Source organism: Schistocerca americana, unplaced genomic scaffold, assembly GCF_021461395.2.
Source record: "Schistocerca americana isolate TAMUIC-IGC-003095 unplaced genomic scaffold, iqSchAmer2.1 HiC_scaffold_610, whole genome shotgun sequence".
In the NCBI taxonomy this organism is placed as follows: Eukaryota; Metazoa; Arthropoda; class Insecta; order Orthoptera; family Acrididae; genus Schistocerca; species Schistocerca americana.
Genome location: NW_025726358.1, coordinates 7,501 through 20,000, shown reverse-complemented (window position 1 = coordinate 20,000; position 12,500 = coordinate 7,501). Strand labels below are relative to the sequence as shown.

Below are 12,500 nucleotides of genomic sequence, written 5' to 3'. Positions count from 1 at the left end.
GGGTGCACCCAACATCACAATACTGCCTCCTGTCACACCACACAAACAATGGCACGAATGAAAGACACAGGTCTGCCACAAGCATGGAATCAGAGCGCCGCCTGTTATGAGCCAAAGGTGCACCCTGACGTGGCAAATCAGATGATGCCGCAGTCATTTACTTACGATAATCACAATCAACAAACCAGCCCCCCCCCCCCCCCCCCGAAAACACCTTTCCTTACAACAATGTGTGCCTTAACCTAACCCGTATTGTGCCTTAACCTAACCCGTATTGTGCCTTAACCTAACCCGTATTGTGCCTTAACCTAACCCATATTGCGCCTTAACCTAACCCATATTGCGCCTTAACCTAACCCATATTGCGCCTTAACCTAACCCATATTGCGCCTTAACCTAACCCATATTGTGCCTTAACCTAACCTATATTGTACCTTAACCTAACCCATATTGTACCTTAACCTAACCCATATTGTACCTTAACCTAACCTATATTGTACCTTAACCTAACCTATATTGTACCTTAACCTAACCTATATTGGGCCTTAACCTAACCTATATTGGGCCTTAACCTAACCTATATTGGGCCTTAACCTAACCTATATTGGGCCTTAACCTAACCTATATTGGGCCTTAACGTAACCCACGTTGCGCCTTAACCTAACCTATATTGTACCTTAACCTAACCCATATTGTACCTTAACCTAACCTATATTGGGCCTTAACCTAACCTATATTGGGCCTTAACCTAACCTATATTGGGCCTTAACCTAACCTATATTGGGCCTTAACGTAACCCACGTTGCGCCTTAACGTAACCCACGTTGCGCCTTAACGTAACCCACGTTGCGCCTTAACGTAACCCACGTTGCGCCTTAACGTAACCCACGTTGCGCCTTAACCTAACCCATATTGCGCCTTAACCTAACCCATATTGCGCCTTAACCTAACCCATATTGCGCCTTAACCTAACCCATATTGTACCTTAACCTAACCTATATTGTACCTTAACCTAACCTATATTGTACCTTAACCTAACCTATATTGGGCCTTAACCTAACCTATATTGGGCCTTAACCTAACCTATATTGGGCCTTAACCTAACCTATATTGGGCCTTAACCTAACCTATATTGGGCCTTAACGTAACCCACGTTGCGCCTTAACGTAACCCACGTTGCGCCTTAACGTAACCCACGTTGCGCCTTAACGTAACCCACGTTGCGCCTTAACGTAACCCACGTTGCGCCTTAACGTAACCCACGTTGCGCCTTAACCTAACCCATATTGCGCCTTAACCTAACCCATATTGCGCCTTAACCTAACCCATATTGCGCCTTAACCTAACCCATATTGTGCCTTAACCTAACCTATATTGTACCTTAACCTAACCCATATTGTACCTTAACCTAACCTATATTGTACCTTAACCTAACCTATATTGTACCTTAACCTAACCTATATTGTACCTTAACCTAACCCATATTGCGCCTTAACCTAACCCATATTGCGCCTTAACCTAACCCATATTGCGCCTTAACCTAACCCATATTGCGCCTTAACCTAACCCATATTGCGCCTTAACCTAACCCATATTGCGCCTTAACCTAACCCATATTGCGCCTTAACCTAACCCATATTGCGCCTTAACCTAACCCATATTGCGCCTTAACCTAACCCATATTGTACCTTAACCTAACCCATATTGTACCTTAACCTAACCTATATTGTACCTTAACCTAACCTATATTGTACCTTAACCTAACCTATATTGTACCTTAACCTAACCTATATTGGGCCTTAACCTAACCTATATTGGGCCTTAACCTAACCTATATTGGGCCTTAACCTAACCTATATTGGGCCTTAACCTAACCTATATTGGGCCTTAACGTAACCCACGTTGCGCCTTAACGTAACCCACGTTGCGCCTTAACGTAACCCACGTTGCGCCTTAACGTAACCCACGTTGCGCCTTAACGTAACCCACGTTGCGCCTTAACGTAACCCACGTTGCGCCTTAACGTAACCCACGTTGCGCCTTAACGTAACCCACGTTGCGCCTTAACCCAACACACGTTGCGCCTTAACCCAACACACGTTGGGCCTTAACCCAACACACGTTGGGCCTTAACCCAACACACGTTGGGCCTTAACCCAACACACGTTGGGCCTTAACCCAACACACGTTGGGCCTTAACCCAACACACGTTGGGCCTTAACCCAACACACGTTGGGCCTTAACCCAACACACGTTGGGCCTTAACCCAACACACGTTGGGCCTTAACCCAACACACGTTGGGCCTTAACCCAACACACGTTGGGCCTTAACCCAACACACGTTGGGCCTTAACCCAACACACGTTGGGCCTTAACCCAACACACGTTGGGCCTTAACCCAACACACGTTGGGCCTTAACCCAACACACGTTGGGCCTTAACCCAACACACGTTGGGCCTTAACCCAACACACGTTGGGCCTTAACCCAACACACGTTGGGCCTTAACCTGCTCTGTAATTGTCATACGACGCGTTAAATTAGTGTGGTGTTGCCTAACTGCAACCCCCGCAATATAGTTTGCTACTCGCACTGCCTGGTCCCCAGAGTATCGCTTCATGTTAAACACCTTGCAGCTATACACTGTAATGCGGATGGCAGCAGGACGTACATGCTCAATGCCCTTCGCAGTTGTTCATTGGCATTTGCATGGCGAAGCACAGCCTACGTTGTGGTACGGCGTGTGTCAACTGTCCGCTGATGTTGTACGTCCAAATCACACACTGTACTGCACATTGGTCCTCATGTACTGAATGATACATCGTGGTACATGTGTGACCGTACCACGACTGCGCCAACAACGGCGAACCATACGGTCCAAATATTGTGCACTCAGCTACGTGTCGTCTCCCTATAAGAGCTGGATTGCAGTATGGTATGCCGTGGATGGCGATCAGCATGAGCCGTCTGTTGATGTAGTGGCGCGTGTTGTCAGACGTAGTCGTCTCTTCTCACACACCGTGATAGCATGGTGCACTGCGTTCCACATCTGCGACATGCGACAGAGGCCGGTTGACAGTCGTTCGCGCAATGGACATCGCATACGTACGGGGGCCACCTTCCACGTGTTCGCGAAGCGTGCACATGTTGTTGCGTGTATGTGGGCAGACATAGTGTGTCGTGACACCTGACACAGGCATGCAACAATCGTTGAATTTGCAAATGGCGATGGACGTCTACGTTTGCTGGTGACGTTACGCAAATGAACAACTGGTAAACGGTTGTGGTGCGGTTGTTCTCGCTAGAGGTGAATCAGTGATGGCGACGATCGGTTGAGCTACCAACCGGTTGTTTCAGCGATACCCACCATGCCCACGAACGTGAATGGCATGTGGGTGTGAAGCGATACGCGGCGGTGGCTGGGTGGGACCGTCCCCGGCCGGTGAGGGGGGGCCTCCCGGCGTGCTGGCCGCGCGGTGCGTGGGCGCACGCGCTACAGCCGGCTGGTGGGGGCGGCCAGTGGCAGGCGCGCCGGCCGACGGAGGCGGCAGGCGGCGCAGCTGCGCGCCGGCGCACCCTGCACGCGGCGCCGTGCGGCCAAAGTAGGTCCTCGCGGGCCCGGTGCGAAGCGCGGTGGACATCTGCAGTGTGCTGGTCCGATTGAGGACTGTGTGCGCTGAGGATGCGCCGCCGCCCGGCGCTCGGCGCCGCGACGCCGTCTGCTGCTCGGTCGCCTCTGCGGTTCTCGCAGGTGGTTTGTATCGCAGCTGTGCGGACGTGTTGGCGCGTGCGCTGTGCTGGGAGAGTTCGCTTCGGCACCCAAGTGGGGCTTTTGTCCTTCTGTGGCGCTGGCGTTGGAGCTGCCGGCCACCGTAGGTGGCGCGTGTTGTCTCCCGCCGGCAATGCCACGACAGCACGCTCCCGGGCCTCTGTCGGCAGCGGCAAGCTCAGTTGGGAGCACGGGTGGTCGCACCTAAAGCGTCTACTCGCCAAACTCCGGGCGATTGCGCCTCTCTCGAACCCGACCAAGTACTTAGGACGGCGCTGCGCGCCGCCGGGACCTGAGAGGGTTTCGAGGTGTATTGTGCAGGGGAGCTCAGCCTCCTCCTGTTTGCAGAATAATTGAGCGGACGCTTGCGTGTTCGCGCGGGCCCCCGGGACACACTCCCGGGCGGCCGGCTGCTCAGCTCTAGTTGACGCAGCTCCCTGGTTGATCCTGCCAGTAGTCATATGCTTGTCTCAAAGATTAAGCCATGCATGTCTCAGTACAAGCCGCATTAAGGTGAAACCGCGAATGGCTCATTAAATCAGTTATGGTTCCTTAGATCGTACCCACGTTACTTGGATAACTGTGGTAATTCTAGAGCTAATACATGCAAACAGAGTCCCGACCAGAGATGGAAGGACGCTTTTATTAGATCAAAACCAATCGGTCGGCTCGTCCGGTCCGTTTGCCTTGGTGACTCTGAATAACTTTGGGCTGATCGCACGGTCCTCGTACCGGCGACGCATCTTTCAAATGTCTGCCTTATCAACCTGTCGATGGTAGGCTTCTGCGCCTACCATGGTTGTAACGGGTAACGGGGAATCAGGGTTCGATTCCGGAGAGGGAGCCTGAGAAACGGCTACCACATCCAAGGAAGGCAGCAGGCGCGCAAATTACCCACTCCCGGCACGGGGAGGTAGTGACGAAAAATAACGATACGGGACTCATCCGAGGCCCCGTAATCGGAATGAGTACACTTTAAATCCTTTAACGAGTATCTATTGGAGGGCAAGTCTGGTGCCAGCAGCCGCGGTAATTCCAGCTCCAATAGCGTATATTAAAGTTGTTGCGGTTAAAAAGCTCGTAGTTGGATTTGTGTCCCACGCTGTTGGTTCACCGCCCGTCGGTGTTTAACTGGCATGTATCGTGGGACGTCCTGCCGGTGGGGCGAGCTGAAGGCGTGCGACGCGCCTCGTGCGTGCTCGTGCGTCCCGAGGCGGACCCCGTTGCAATCCTACCAGGGTGCTCTTGAGTGAGTGTCTCGGTGGGCCGGCACGTTTACTTTGAACAAATTAGAGTGCTTAAAGCAGGCAAGCCCGCCTGAATACTGTGTGCATGGAATAATGGAATAGGACCTCGGTTCTATTTTGTTGGTTTTCGGAACCCGAGGTAATGATTAATAGGGACAGGCGGGGGGCATTCGTATTGCGACGTTAGAGGTGAAATTCTTGGATCGTCGCAAGACGAACAGAAGCGAAAGCATTTGCCAAGTATGTTTTCATTAATCAAGAACGAAAGTTAGAGGTTCGAAGGCGATCAGATACCGCCCTAGTTCTAACCATAAACGATGCCAGCCAGCGATCCGCCGCAGTTCCTCCGATGACTCGGCGGGCAGCCTCCGGGAAACCAAAGCTTTTGGGTTCCGGGGGAAGTATGGTTGCAAAGCTGAAACTTAAAGGAATTGACGGAAGGGCACCACCAGGAGTGGAGCCTGCGGCTTAATTTGACTCAACACGGGAACCTCACCAGGCCCGGACACCGGAAGGATTGACAGATTGATAGCTCTTTCTTGATTCGGTGGGTGGTGGTGCATGGCCGTTCTTAGTTGGTGGAGCGATTTGTCTGGTTAATTCCGATAACGAACGAGACTCTAGCCTGCTAACTAGTCGCGTGACATCCTTTCGTGCTGTCAGCGATTACTTTTCTTCTTAGAGGGACAGGCGGCTTCTAGCCGCACGAGATTGAGCAATAACAGGTCTGTGATTGCCCTTAGATGTTCTGGGCCGCACGCGCGCTACACTGAAGGAATCAGCGTGTCTTCCTAGGCCGAAAGGTCGGGGTAACCCGCTGAACCTCCTTCGTGCTAGGGATTGGGGCTTGCAATTGTTCCCCATGAACGAGGAATTCCCAGTAAGCGCGAGTCATAAGCTCGCGTTGATTACGTCCCTGCCCTTTGTACACACCGCCCGTCGCTACTACCGATTGAATGATTTAGTGAGGTCTTCGGACTGGTACGCGGCATTGACTCTGTCGTTGCCGATGCTACCGGAAAGATGACCAAACTTGATCATTTAGAGGAAGTAAAAGTCGTAACAAGGTTTCCGTAGGTGAACCTGCGGAAGGATCATTACCGACTAGACTGCATGTCTTTCGATGTGCGTGTCGTGTCGCGCAAACACGCTACCTGTACGGCTCGCAGTAGCCGTGCGCCGCGTGCGGAACCACGCGTGCGTCTCAAAACTAACGCCAATGTTGTGTGGTACGAGCGCTGAAGCGCTGGAGCGGCTGGCCTGCGGCACCTGGCGCCTGGCGCCGGTTTTGAATGACTTTCGCCCGACTGCCTGTCCGCTCCGGTGTGGAGCCGTACGACGCCCATCGGCCGTGAGGCCGTTGGACACAGAACGCTTGAACAGGGGCCGCCACACGCCTACGTCCCGCCTATGCAACTGTCTTGAAAGAGACAGTGGAAACTCAGAAAAAGATCACCCAGGACGGTGGATCACTCGGCTCGTGGGTCGATGAAGAACGCAGCAAATTGCGCGTCGACATGTGAACTGCAGGACACATGAACATCGACGTTTCGAACGCACATTGCGGTCCATGGATTCCGTTCCCGGGCCACGTCTGGCTGAGGGTCGGCTACGTATACAGAAGCGCGCGGCGTTTGCCCCGCTTCGCAGACCTGGGAGCGTCGCGGCCGCCTGTGGGGCCGGCCGCGCCTCCTTAAACGTGCGATGCGCGCCCGTCGCCTGGCGGTTCGCATACCGGTACTTACTCGGTAGCGTGCACAGCCGGCTGGCGGTGTGGCGTGCGACACCTCGTGCAACGACCTCAGAGCAGGCGAGACTACCCGCTGAATTTAAGCATATTACTAAGCGGAGGAAAAGAAACTAACAAGGATTCCCCCAGTAGCGGCGAGCGAACAGGGAAGAGTCCAGCACCGAACCCCGCAGGCTGCCGCCTGTCGTGGCATGTGGTGTTTGGGAGGGTCCACTACCCCGACGCCTCGCGCCGAGCCCAAGTCCAACTTGAATGAGGCCACGGCCCGTAGAGGGTGCCAGGCCCGTAGCGGCCGGTGCGAGCGTCGGCGGGACCTCTCCTTCGAGTCGGGTTGCTTGAGAGTGCAGCTCCAAGTGGGTGGTAAACTCCATCTGAGACTAAATATGACCACGAGACCGATAGCGAACAAGTACCGTGAGGGAAAGTTGAAAAGAACTTTGAAGAGAGAGTTCAAAAGTACGTGAAACCGTTCTGGGGTAAACGTGAGAAGTCCGAAAGGTCGAACGGGTGAGATTCACGCCCATCCGGCCACTGGCCTCCGCCCTCGGCAGATGGGGCCGGCCGCCCGCGCGGAGCAATCCGCGGCGGGGTCGTGTCCGGTTGCCTTTCCACTCGCCGCGGGGTGGGGCCGTTCCGGTGTGCGGTGGGCCGCACTTCTCCCCTAGTAGGACGTCGCGACCCGCTGGGTGCCGGCCTACGGCCCGGGTGCGCAGCCTGTCCTTCCGCGGGCCTCGGTTCGCGTCTGTTGGGCAGAGCCCCGGTGTCCTGGCTGGCTGCCCGGCGGTATATCTGGAGGAGTCGATTCGCCCCTTTGGGCGCTCGGGCTCCCGGCAAGCGCGCGCGGTTCTTCCCGGATGACGGACCCTACCTGGCCCGGCCCCGGACCCGCGCCGCTGTTGGCTCGGGATGCTCTCGGGCGGAATAATCGCTCCCGTCAGCGGCGCTTCAGCTTTGGACAATTTCACGACCCGTCTTGAAACACGGACCAAGGAGTCTAACATGTGCGCGAGTCATTGGGCTGTACGAAACCTAAAGGCGTAATGAAAGTGAAGGTCTCGCCTTGCGCGGGCCGAGGGAGGATGGGCTTCCCCGCCCTTCACGGGGCGGCGGCCTCCGCACTCCCGGGGCGTCTCGTCCTCATTGCGAGGTGAGGCGCACCTAGAGCGTACACGTTGGGACCCGAAAGATGGTGAACTATGCCTGGCCAGGACGAAGTCAGGGGAAACCCTGATGGAGGTCCGTAGCGATTCTGACGTGCAAATCGATCGTCGGAGCTGGGTATAGGGGCGAAAGACTAATCGAACCATCTAGTAGCTGGTTCCCTCCGAAGTTTCCCTCAGGATAGCTGGTGCTCGTACGAGTCTCATCCGGTAAAGCGAATGATTAGAGGCCTTGGGGCCGAAACGACCTCAACCTATTCTCAAACTTTAAATGGGTGAGATCTCCGGCTTGCTTGATATGCTGAAGCCGCGAGCAAACGACTCGGATCGGAGTGCCAAGTGGGCCACTTTTGGTAAGCAGAACTGGCGCTGTGGGATGAACCAAACGCCGAGTTAAGGCGCCCGAATCGACGCTCATGGGAAACCATGAAAGGCGTTGGTTGCTTAAGACAGCAGGACGGTGGCCATGGAAGTCGGAATCCGCTAAGGAGTGTGTAACAACTCACCTGCCGAAGCAACTAGCCCTGAAAATGGATGGCGCTGAAGCGTCGTGCCTATACTCGGCCGTCAGTCTGGCAGTCATGGCCGGTCCTTGCGGCCGGCCGCGAAGCCCTGACGAGTAGGAGGGTCGCGGCGGTGGGCGCAGAAGGGTCTGGGCGTGAGCCTGCCTGGAGCCGCCGTCGGTGCAGATCTTGGTGGTAGTAGCAAATACTCCAGCGAGGCCCTGGAGGGCTGACGCGGAGAAGGGTTTCGTGTGAACAGCCGTTGCACACGAGTCAGTCGATCCTAAGCCCTAGGAGAAATCCGATGTTGATGGGGGCCGTCATAGCATGATGCACTTTGTGCTGGCCCCCGTTGGGCGAAAGGGAATCCGGTTCCTATTCCGGAACCCGGCAGCGGAACCGATACAAGTCGGGCCCCTCTTTTAGAGATGCTCGTCGGGGTAACCCAAAAGGACCCGGAGACGCCGTCGGGAGATCGGGGAAGAGTTTTCTTTTCTGCATGAGCGTTCGAGTTCCCTGGAAATCCTCTAGCAGGGAGATAGGTTTGGAACGCGAAGAGCACCGCAGTTGCGGCGGTGTCCCGATCTTCCCCTCGGACCTTGAAAATCCGGGAGAGGGCCACGTGGAGGTGTCGCGCCGGTTCGTACCCATATCCGCAGCAGGTCTCCAAGGTGAAGAGCCTCTAGTCGATAGAATAATGTAGGTAAGGGAAGTCGGCAAATTGGATCCGTAACTTCGGGATAAGGATTGGCTCTGAGGATCGGGGCGTGTCGGGGCTTGGTCGGGAAGTGGGTCAGCGCTAACGTGCCGGGCCTGGGCGAGGTGAGTGCCGTAGGGGTGCCGGTAAGTGCGGGCGTTTAGCGCGGGCGTGGTCTGCTCTCGCCGTTGGTTGGCCTCGTGCTGGCCGGCTTGCAGGATGCGCGCGCCTGCGCGGCGTTCGCGCCCCGGTGCTTCAACCTGCGTGCAGGATCCGAGCTCGGTCCCGTGCCTTGGCCTCCCACGGATCTTCCTTGCTGCGAGGCCGCGTCCGCCTTAGCGTGCTCCTCCGGGGGCGCGCGGGTGCGCGGATTCTCTTCGGCCGCCATTCAACGATCAACTCAGAACTGGCACGGACTGGGGGAATCCGACTGTCTAATTAAAACAAAGCATTGCGATGGCCCTAGCGGGTGTTGACGCAATGTGATTTCTGCCCAGTGCTCTGAATGTCAAACGTGAAGAAATTCAAGCAAGCGCGGGTAAACGGCGGGAGTAACTATGACTCTCTTAAGGTGGCCAAGTGGCGGTGGTGTGGCTGCATCCGGACTTGGCTTCTCGAAGTGCGGTCTTGATGTAGTCGTGCTGCTGCTGCGAGGTGCCTTCCTTGGGTTATAGTTACAGGGAGAGTGATGCGCAATACATGGGCCTAGCCCTCTTAGCCTCTTCCTCTCCTGCAGTCTTCTCCCCTTCTCGTGGGCCCGCTGATTTCGCAGAGTGGAAGACCGCACCAGGGGCTTGGGGGGGTTACCAGCCCCCCCTCGCACTATCCCTTTTTTTTAGTTGGGGGCAGTAAGCAGAGAATAAGTGGTGGCCCTTCCGCTGAAGGTGCCACCCCAACTCCCCCAGCACCTAGCCGGCCAACCGGCCGTGCCGAAAATCTTGTAACTTTTGCAGCTATGTATACCTGTAGTGAGTGCCACCGCAGCTTTACAACCAAGAACGGTCTCGGGGTCCATCGCCGCCGCCAACATCTTGCGGCCGCCAACGCGGAGATCGTCACGGAGAGGCATCGCGCGAGGTGGACGGAGGAAGAAGTCCTGTCGCTCGCCAAGGCAGAGGCCGAACTGTTCCTCGAGAGGGACGCCCGGTTCTTCTTTGTAAATCAAGAGCTCATCAGGATGTTCCCCGACCGAACGCTTGAGGCAATCAAGTGCCGACGCGGCAAGCTGCCCACAAGCAGCTTGTCCGCCAATTCATGGAGGCGCTTGAGATCGGTCGGGGGGAAGAGCCGGCGTCCCGCCGGGGAGCGGCGAGCCCGCTGCCTGACGCGGGCGAGGCCGCTGCGCCGCCCGTCGACGCAGCCGAGGACTTCGCGGCCGACACCACCGGGCCGCCGCCGGAGGGGCCGACTGACGCCGCCATCTGGGAGCAATCTGGCGGGGCTACCCGCTTCCGCCCAGCGTTTCTCTGCCCTGGATCGTGTCATCGGTCTGGGGCGGGGCACGCCGCCCGATGTCATCCTGGGCATGCTCCCGGATGCCCTTGCGTCGGTCGGGTCCAGAGGGGAGAGATCGATCACCAGGACACAGCGGCCGCGCCAACCATCGAAGCGGGCCGCCTGCCGCGCCGCCGACGCAGAAGCGCAAGCGGCGCCGCTGGGAGTACGCGAGAACGCAGGATGCCTTCCGACGGTCGCGTGCGCGTTGCGTGCGCGGCCTCTTGGATGGCACCCTGCTCCAGCCGCCACCTGCCATCCCTGGTCTGCTGGACTTCTGGGCGGACCTCTTCACCAAGAAGCCCATCTCCACCGCGGGCTTCATTCGTGACCGCCTCCTCCCGCACTCAGAGCCTGTCGCTCTCGAGTGCATATGGGGGCCGGTCACACATGAGGAGGTCGCCGCCGCGTTGCCGCCCAGGGGATCAGCAGCCGGGCCGGACGGCCTTACCCCAGCGGAGTTGCGGCGTCTGCCGCACGAAGTCCTGGTGAAAGTGATGAATCTCTTCCTTCTGGCCCGCGCCCTTCCGGAACGCCTGCTTCGCGCGCGGACGTCCCTTCTCCCGAAAACGGCTGCACCAACATCCCCCGCTGACTTTCGCCCCATTTACGGTCTGCTCGGTGTTGGCGCGGACCTTCCACAAGGTTCTCGCGTCACGCCTGATGCGCGCTTGTGCTGTGGACGAACGTCAGCGGGCATTCATCCCTCGGGATGGGATGTTGGAAATACCTTCATCTTGGACACTGCTCTCACCGACGCAGTTCGCTCCTGCCGCTCTGTCTTTGTGGCATCGATCGACGTATCTAAGGCATTCGATTCGGTAGATCATGCTGCCCTTCGCCCCGTGCTGAAGGCGCATGGCCTGCCGGATTGCTTTGTCGAGTATGTCGAGCGGTGCTACGAGGGCAGCACGACAGTGATAGCGGACGGCGCCGGCGTGGGCGTGTCTGTGCAGCCAGCACGGGGCGTTCGCCAGGGCGATCCCCTCTCCCCCCTCCTGTTCAACTTTGCGGTGGACTACGTTTTAGGCCAACTGCCCTCCCACATCGGAGCTCGGATCCTCGGTCGCAGAGTCAACGCTGCGGCCTTTGCAGATGACGTCTTGCTGTTTGCAGCGACCCCGAGGGGCTTTGCAGTCCCTCATCGACGCAGCTACCGCAGCCCTCGCCCACCTGGGGCTGCAGATCAACGCCCGGAAGTGTTTCACCCCTCGCCTTAGTCGCGTCAGGGCGCGAGAAGAAGGTGAAGGTGGACAGCAATGTCACCTTCACAGCAGGCAATACCACCATGCCTGCCCTGCGTGTGGGTGAAACCTTCCGGTACCTGGGGCTGCAATTTTCCACGGCGGGTCGCTGTGTCTTCAATCCACGTAGCCACCTGGTGGAGCAGCTTGACGTCATCTCCCGAGCTCCGCTTGAAGCCGCAACAGCGCCTCCACGCTCTCACCAACGTACTTCTCCCTGGCCTGTACCACGGGCTGGCCCTCAGCCGCACCCGGGTGGGTGCATTGAAGTCGGCCGACGTTACCATCCGGGCCGCCGTCAGGAGATGGTTCCGCCTTCCGGCGGACACCCCCCTGGGATACTTCCACGCTCCTGTTGCCCAGGGGGGCCTCGGCATTCCATCTTGCCGATGGATGGGTCCGACCCTCCGTCGGTCCCGTCTCCTGGCGCTGAAGAAGATAGGGCCAGCCTGCGACGGTGTAGGCATGGATGAGGTACAGCGTGAGATCGAGGTGCTGGAGCGCCACCTAATGTGGGAGGGCCACCTCCTCAAATCGTCAACGCAGGTTGGGGAAATGTGGGCGGCGCGCCTACACATCGCCATTGACGGTGCGGCACTGTCATCTTCTGCCGCCGTCAGTGGCCAACATCAGTGGG

At 57.2% G+C, this 12,500-nt stretch overlaps 2 non-coding genes and 1 pseudogene across 2 annotated transcripts; all 3 read left to right on the top strand.

Moving 5' to 3' along the window:
• The first annotated feature begins 4,202 nt into the window (after window positions 1-4,202).
• On the top strand, window positions 4,203-6,115 carry LOC124587661. Its single transcript, XR_006975566.1, has one exon. It is a non-coding gene; the product is annotated as a small subunit ribosomal RNA (ribosomal RNA).
• Window positions 6,116-6,468: 353 nt separating this feature from the next.
• LOC124587653 lies at window positions 6,469-6,623 on the top strand. The gene has a single exon (XR_006975559.1). It is a non-coding gene; the product is annotated as a 5.8S ribosomal RNA (ribosomal RNA).
• A 188-nt stretch (window positions 6,624-6,811) lies between these two features.
• LOC124587668 overlaps window positions 6,812-12,500 on the top strand; it is a 7,973-nt pseudogene continuing 2,284 nt past the window's right edge.